The sequence below is a fragment of the Gavialis gangeticus genome, unplaced genomic scaffold, assembly GCF_001723915.1.
Source record: "Gavialis gangeticus isolate Ggan-Ray unplaced genomic scaffold, GavGan_comp1, whole genome shotgun sequence".
NCBI classification, from domain to species: Eukaryota; Metazoa; Chordata; order Crocodylia; family Gavialidae; genus Gavialis; species Gavialis gangeticus.
The window spans coordinates 2,371,073-2,379,419 of NW_017729008.1; positions in this window are offsets into that span (position 1 = coordinate 2,371,073).

Consider the following 8,347-nt stretch of genomic DNA (forward strand, 5'->3'; position numbering starts at 1 on the left):
AGGGCCAGGTAAGCTTCTAGAAGTGCCTGAGCCTGCTGGGGGGAGTCATCCTGCAGGGCCAGAAATACTTCCAGGAGCACCTGAGCTGGGAATGTGGGACCCCGATCCATTAAGTGCAGGCAGGGAGTGAAAAACCCACTGAGGTACTAGACTGGTCAATGATGGGGCCAGGACCAAAGGGTCGAAATAGCCAGGAGCCCACCATGAGAGATGCCCATGAATAGCACAGAAGCTCAGGGTCCCGACTAGCCTGAGATGGGACTTCTGCTTACAGAAGCTGAAGGTCCTCACAGTTGGGGGCCACAGCTAATGGGTGAAGGTGATAGTTTAGCTAAGTGCCTATGATGCCATCTACAAAGCTTGGGCCATGATGTATGGGTGGAACAGAGCCATGGATAGCCCCCCCACCATAGTGGGATGCAACAATGGGCAGCCTCCCATTTTAATTAACAACTTAATTAATTACCAACAAGGTGTGGTGGGCGAGACAGGTGGGTGGTATGCCCAGAGGCAGGTGGGAAGCTAGCTCTCTGGCTAGCCAGGGACTCCCACTTCATCACAGAAGGGTGAAAACCAATAGGTGAAATCATGGCCCATTAAAGTCCCAATGTGTAAAAATCCCAATGCCAAGGTTTCACTGGGCATGTGTACACTTGCATCCTTAAGATGATGTAAGGCAATAAAACATCACATTAGTCACTATATTTAAGGTGCATTAGGGATAGGTCTATACATGCCTCCATCCTTAATGCCCCTTAAATATGGTGACTTAGGGTGATCTGGTGTGAAGCAGGTATCAAATTTAGGTCCGATTAGTTAAGGCACCATAACCCATGTGTAGACATGGTACAGCACCTTAACCAGTGGTGTACCAATGTGGGGGGGGGGACCATGTTCCCCCTGCACTGGACTGGTGGGGGGTGCCGGCTGGAGAGGCCAGGGCACTTCCCATATTTTGTGTGTGGCCCATGGTCGTGCCAGTTGGGTTGTGGGCCACACAGTATGCCGGAGACCCACAGTATGCCATTGACCTTAATGCTATGTCAGCTGCACTGGCCATAGCCAAGCCTTTGGGGCCAAGCACTGCTTCCAGGAAGAAAAATGGTGGCTGGTGTTGCTGCCATTAGTGGCTCCCCCACTCCTCTGCCTCAGGGTGGGTTTGCAATGCAGCCCCCGCAGCGGCGGGATACCTTGGTGCCCACCCAGGATTCAGGTTCCCTTAGAAGTTGGCACTGGGGCTCCCACCACTCCCTGTCAGGGCACTTGGAAGCCAGATGCTTGCCCAGGATGGAGCTAGCTGGAGCAGGGAAAGCTGCACCAGGCACTGGGGTTAGACGCAGTCCCAGCCTGCCTGCTGTCTTTGGCAGGAGCCCCTGGGCTGTCTTCTAAGGGCACCTGAATCCCAGGTGGGCAATGAGGCATCCTGCTGCTGCAGGGCTGCATTGCAAACTTGTCCTAAGGAAGAGGCATGGGGAAGTCACTAGTGGCAGCAACAGCAGCTACTTTTTTTTTCTTCCTGGTGGCAGACCACAGGCCTTTGGGCTTGGCTATGGCTCACTCTCATCTGCGGGGGAGGACATAATGGGGGAGGGGATTAGATCCAGGCCATGCAGGGAGATGTCCAGGATGCTAACCAGGGCAGACTGCAAAGGGCGTGCACCCAGCAAACAGTGTTAAGGTGCCTTAAGGCGTCCACATGTAGACGTGCATCTAAATTGCCTTAAGGCCTTATGTACCTTAGCAATTTAAGTTTAGGCATGCATAAATTCACATGTAGACACACCCATTCTGTATAAACATGTAGTTTTTTTTTAAAAAAATAATGTGTGCTTTAATATTGAATGTGTACGTTTTGATATATAACAGGTTATTTTCAGTTAAAGGACTATACTTCATAAATCTAGTTGAAAAATTGTATTATAGGTACTTATATTTACTGCTTTGTAATGTTCATCAAAACAATATTGTAATTGTAAATATGTTTCTAATTAGCTCAAACCTGTCAGACCTTTAATCATATACATTGTTATAGGTCAGCACAAGCTGTATACCAAATATTCACTCTAAGTATATGCTTGAAATTTGTAACTGAATTTCCTTTTTCCAGAGTAGTTGGCTCTTTATCGCCATCTCAATATGCAGTCCACAGTAGAAATAACACTTTGTCTACCACCTAGTTAAAATTCTGCTATGACAGAACCTGTCCCCAGGGAGGACATTTTATTCAACAAAGACTTGAGCTATCTAATGTTACTGACATAACTCTACTCAGTCTTTCCCCCTTAGTTTTCCCAATAAAAACCGCAGTATGCTAATAAGTATCACTTGAGAATAAAAATTGAAATAATCACTTATGAATTTACCCATAGCTGACAGCTTTATTAATCTCTGTAGCTGTTGTCATATGATAAAGAACAACACATAATAAAAACTCTGCAAATTACCTAATTAGACATTCTGCAACAGGGGTTTTGCCATTGTAATAGCCAGTAATCAGGTAAAAAAATATCATTCATCTTAGAAAGGATCAGGACTTTGAGAATCAACCTCAGTTATGATAATCAACCAACTAAAAAAAGAGAAAATAATGATTTATAGTCAACAACAATATTCCAGTTTGGAGCTTTTGATAACATATCAGGAAAAAATTGTATGCTTGATGAAGAGAAAAAGTTTCTCGGTCAAAACAATCAGACACAGATTTACAACAATGTGCTTGTAAAAAGGCACACATGACAGCAGCCAAGAAAGGACAGGTGCATATGTATATACACAGTCTCATGTTCCTGGCAGGTACATATATACACAGTCTCATGTGCCTCATTGCACAACTCTAACTTACTATGTAAGAGAGTAACCTGTTATTGAAATCAGTGGAATTTTTTTCCCCACTGCCTTTAAAGCTGTTGAATCATGGCCATGTTTTGGCCATTGAATACATGCTGATTGTGGTTGCAAAAATGTATTTTAAAATCAAGTAATTGATTTATTATGTTGTTTACTGCTTTTACCAGAATGGGCCAAATCCTGCCCTCCTTGGCTTTTACTGAAACTCGGTGAAAACAATGGATAAGGAAGATGTAAAAAGTAAAAGTGGGAGTTTTGCCATCTACTTCAATATGGCCAGAATTTTTCATGTGCAGGTTTCTGGCCTCCTTGCCTACAGTGGTCATGAGGTTTCAGTGTTTACAGAAAATGAATTAGGAGATATGTTGTCATGAACCTGTCTGTGGGACAGCCAGAGTTTCTCCCTGCTTTCCACTGCTCGTTCCAAGCTACAGACTGCCCTGGGATAACTCCTTATTCCTGTCAGCCTCAGCTTCGCTGCCATTATACTGGACCCCACAGGTGCAGTGAGGGAATCTCTTCCAACTCCAGATGGCTTCCCTTTGAGTTGTGAAAGAAATTTTAGATTCCCCTTTCAGTAGAATGGGCGGGCCTGGAATATCACTGACCCAGAGATCAATCTTTCCACAGGCAACCATTAAGGACACAAAACAACAAAACGATTTATTATGTAGAGGAAAAGAATTATATAAGCAAAAATTATCAGAAATTTGGAGACAATAAAACAAGACAAGTACAGTTTCTTACCCTCTCATCTAGCTACACCCTAATGCTCTTGAGAAACCTGCTGGTATCACCAGAATATTAGCCCTCCTGCTGATTCTGCCAGCTCTGGCTGCTGGGTCCTGCAACCCTTCTCCATCTCTGAAAAAATCCAAAAGACCCAACATATTACACAGATTGCCTCCTAAGAACTCCAAACCAACCACCACCATAAGCATCATTCTAGTTGCCCATGAATCACCAGAATCCTCCAGAAATCTATGTTCTCTCTTAAGTACCTGGCATTTCTCTGGTTCATGGCCATTTTTCACATATGCCTCTTCTGTAGGGGAGTTGATTTCCCCATTACAGGCAATTGGGAGCTCAGCCCAACAATGTCTCATTCTGCCTGTGCCTGGGAGTGGCAATTGTTCTTAAATAAGCATCCCAAAGTTCCTTGGGTAAATCATGCCAAAAATCATAAAGAATTACATGGATGGCATAACATAATCTATACAGTGATAACAGCACCATGAAAGGATACAGCATAACACTGGCCTTCTAAACAGAGCACACATGCTGTATCAGTACAAGAAAACTCAAGGATACATTCATGACACCCCATGGACCCCCAGACCCTTGTGGGTTTCAGAACATGTGAAGGTACTTTTCTTTAGATCTACTAGAGGTTGTTTATCAATAGATGTTTGTGGCAAGCCCGGCTTGGACAAAGACACTTTGGATTGGTGGAACATTTCCACGAATCAGGTAACAGCTGGGCCTGCCCCTGCTTGGGGGAGGGGAGTGCGAGGAGCCCCTGCACCTGATTTAAGACTGCACTTTGCAGGTCCAGCAGACTTCAGGAGCGGGGCCTCTAGTGTAAATAAAAGCCCAGTGTGCTCAGCATGCTGGGCAGATACCTGTGAAGGACTCAAGAAGAGTGGAGCCAAGAAAACCTGGGGAGCTTTCCCCCAGCGGGCAAAAGGCCTGAGGCTCCTGAAGCTGCCAGTGGAGGAGCAGCCTTGGGAGTGGTGCGAGACCTCTCGGGCTGTTGACGGTGCACAGAGTCTGTGCAGGGAGACCTGGCCCTGGGAGCGGTGTGAAACTGCTCGGGCCCATTATGGTGCACAGTTTGGTGCATGGAGCCTAGGCTTTGGGAGGTGCAAGTGGCGGCTCAAGACTGCAACCCTGGCAGGGCCAGCGGGCCCCATGGTGCATGGGGTAGCGCATGGGGCAAAGGCCTTGGGGCTGCAGTGAGGCGGCTCAGGCCCCATCTCCTGGCAAGGGGCCAGGTCCCATGGTGTTCAGGGCAGTGCACGAGCCTGAGTCTTGGGAGCCAGGGAGCAGTGGAGGCTGCTTGGGTTAGTCACCTGGCATGAGGACAGCTGGCTAGAACCTGAAGGGCCTGGCCTGTGCTAAAAGAGCCCTTGGTACCAAAGCCAGGGCACAGGGAAATAGTAGTGCTGCAGTGTGAGGCACAGCACCCAGAAGCCAGCAGTGGTGGTGCAGCAGCTGAGAGGACCTAAGCCTTGGGTGCCCAGGGCAGGGCACAGGGTGGGGAGGGACTCAGCAGTGTGGGAGAGGCCTGGAGAGGCACTCCAGCAGAGGAGACCCCATTGAGCTGCACCCTGACCACCACCACCTGAGGGAGCATGAGTCATTGGGCCCTTGGGTCCCACAGGGGAAAGATGTTTGGGGTGGGCAAACCCAGAGAAGGGGCTGGGTGTGTAGACCCCCATCTAGTCAAGGCCCTAAGGGGAAGGGCCCTTGATGCTTCCTGGACACCCCCTCCCAAGGGAACCCATTGGAAGGAGGACTATCTCTTGCCATGGGTCAGGGACTATATTAAGGAATAGATGTTATTAAGATTGTTCATGTTTGCACATTATATTTTGTAATTGAAATGTTATATTGTGATGTTATAAATAGTTTTATTTAGAGTTTGACCTTGGTTATTGGTTAAAGTTCACTGTGTAAATATATGTATATGATATTTAGTTTTATGTTTATGTATATTATAACTCAAATTGAATAAAGTTAAGAACTTTGGGCTTGGGCTAACTGTATAGAGGAAAGAGGGACTCGCTTGAAATTCTGGCATCCCTCTCACAGCACCTCCTCCTGCCTACCCATCCCATCTGACTGAGAATAGGGCACACCCTATTGGGTGTACCTGGGTTACATATTCAAACCATTTATTTTAGAATAGATGAAAGTAAAGAAGCCAGAAGCCTACAGAGAGACACAATACAAGAGCCAGAAGGTCTTTTTTGGTTTGTTTTGTTTCATAGATTCCATATATTTCATAGACATTTAGGCTGGACGGGGTCCTGAAGGATTATTGAGTCCAGCTCGCTGCCCCAGGGGCAGGAAGTCAGCAGGGATCATAGGATCCCAGCAAGATAAACATTTCATTAAAGAGTATGAAAATTTTAAATGTAAAATATCTTCTACCCACCAGGTATCTGGGAGAAGTATCAGCCCCATGTTTCATTTTGTACTTTGTATGTAACATCTCCTGTAGTGTTATTTTATCAGCTAATTGCTAGATGCTATCTTACTGTTGCTCACTATCTTGAGGCAGATGGCAGCATTGATTTTTGTGGGACTTAGACTAAAAAAAACAGCCAATGATTGATGGATGGATATATAAAATATTCAAATTGAAAGTTGAGATTAAATTTAAAGATTAAGGTTAGCATTGCACATGTGGACTACATTTCACTCCATTCAAAGTCTTTTTCAATCTGAGATTCTTTAACTAGTTATTTTAAAATTCTCACCTTTCACTCAGATATAGAGTATATGTAATGAGATGGTTAGCTGTTCAAAATGGAACTAATTGCCTGTATCCATTATGCTCACAAAAGGAGTCATACACTTGCATGTATAAATGAAATATTTAAGGAAAGATTGGTAGAAGGGCAATCTACCTTGTTATATTCTCAAATAATTTGTGGAATATGTGCAACCTCATTTTTTCCAAAAAAAAAAAATGAAGCATGCAAGCCAGGGCACACTTAATTACACCATTTTCACTTAGGTTTTCATTCTGCCTCTTAACTGATTTAGCATCTTAACTGATTCAAAAAATGCAAATCCACATATTACAGGTGTAAACTGTTTGTATTAAAAGGAGGCTGCTATTTTGAAAAAGACGTAGCTTAAGTAGTGTACACACCTGATTTGCACTCATCTGTACTTCTTTCCATGTACAAATGCAGGATTCTCATAGGAGCACATATATTTTTGTGGGCATGAACATCGGTATAAAAGTTTGGGCCTTCTTTTATGAATCTCCATGGTAACAGACTGAACACTGATCTTTCTTTTGAGAATTGCCTTGGTTGTCTATGATAACAGACTTCCATAGCATTTGATGAAGTAGGCTTTAGCCTAGGAAAGCTCATGCCTTTCTGAATAAGTTATACTATGAGGTGCTACCTTGCCCTGCCTTCTGCCTAAATTCAAACTAACATGTCTGACTATCTTTCTCTGGGTCTTTGTGTTCACCCTTGATTTACACATCCTGAAGGAAATAACTTTTGAACTTGTGGAATAAGAGCAAAGATGAGTTTGAAATTTTGCAAAACACTCTGTAGAAGCCCAACTACAACAAAAGACTCTGTCCTCTTTGTATTTGTTAAACCTGCTTTAATTTAATGTTAATTTAATTGCGTAAAGTTTTATGCTTTTCAATACCTTACAGCATTTCCTTATCTTGTCTCTAATTATGTTTTTTTCTGGTCTTCCTGTTCATGTTAATTCAATTAATGTTTCAGTTTTACAGCATGAAATTTCCCTTTAGTTGGTATATTTGGCAGTCCTTGTATGCTCTGCTTTAATACCAGAACATGTTGAGAGATGCATGGATTGAATAAGGTTGACAATTATTTATAGATTCTTTTCTGTATTTTGTGAATTACCTCAGAGTTTTTATAGAGATTTATAACGTATGTTGCATCATTGTACACAACATGAATATTGAGAAGATGCTCTTAAACAGTAGTAGAAGTAATCCAGAAGAAACATAGTGCATATAGTATCAAAAGATACACATTCTGTTTTGTTATCTCTTGTATGTTTTACATGTCCTTATGTTTCCTTAGTTCCTTAGTTTCCTTTCCTATTTGCTTCTAGTAAAATCCTGTAAACCATGGATTTACATTCATATCACTAATACGTTCATGTAAAATAAAATCACATCAAACTTTATCCTTACCTTCAGGTTTAGCTGCTCCTCAGATTTTCCTTAGGACTGGACTGTTCTAACCATATCTAGACACCTATCATCATAGGTGAGCAAAATATACTCACACTTTCAATAGGTGGAAAAAAGCAAGCATTAATAAGTATTTATGTGCTCATACTTGATGTGTAATTCATAGGGTCAATGTTCTTGATTTTAGCAGCCTACAGAAAACTAATTAAGAGTCACATGTACATCTACTTATAAGTCTATTTGTCTCTTTAAATTTTATGTTGAAGGCTGTGTCTGAAGTGGGTTGAGAATACAATGGAATAGAAAAACTAAAACCTTTCTAGTTCAGTCCCTTCCCTCACCTAAAAAGGGATTTTTCAGGAAATTTTCTTCACAACAAAATACATGGTATTATTTGCACTTCACCCAAGATTTATATGCTGCTTGCCTGACTCTTTCATGTTAGTGAGACATTCCAAGATAGTCTTTGCTCATACAAATCACAAAAATAACTTGGGTAGACCAGTCTTACAAATGACAAAGCTGTAAGGCAGAATCACAAATCCTATCAAATTCTCAGTAGCGTAACCGGGGGGG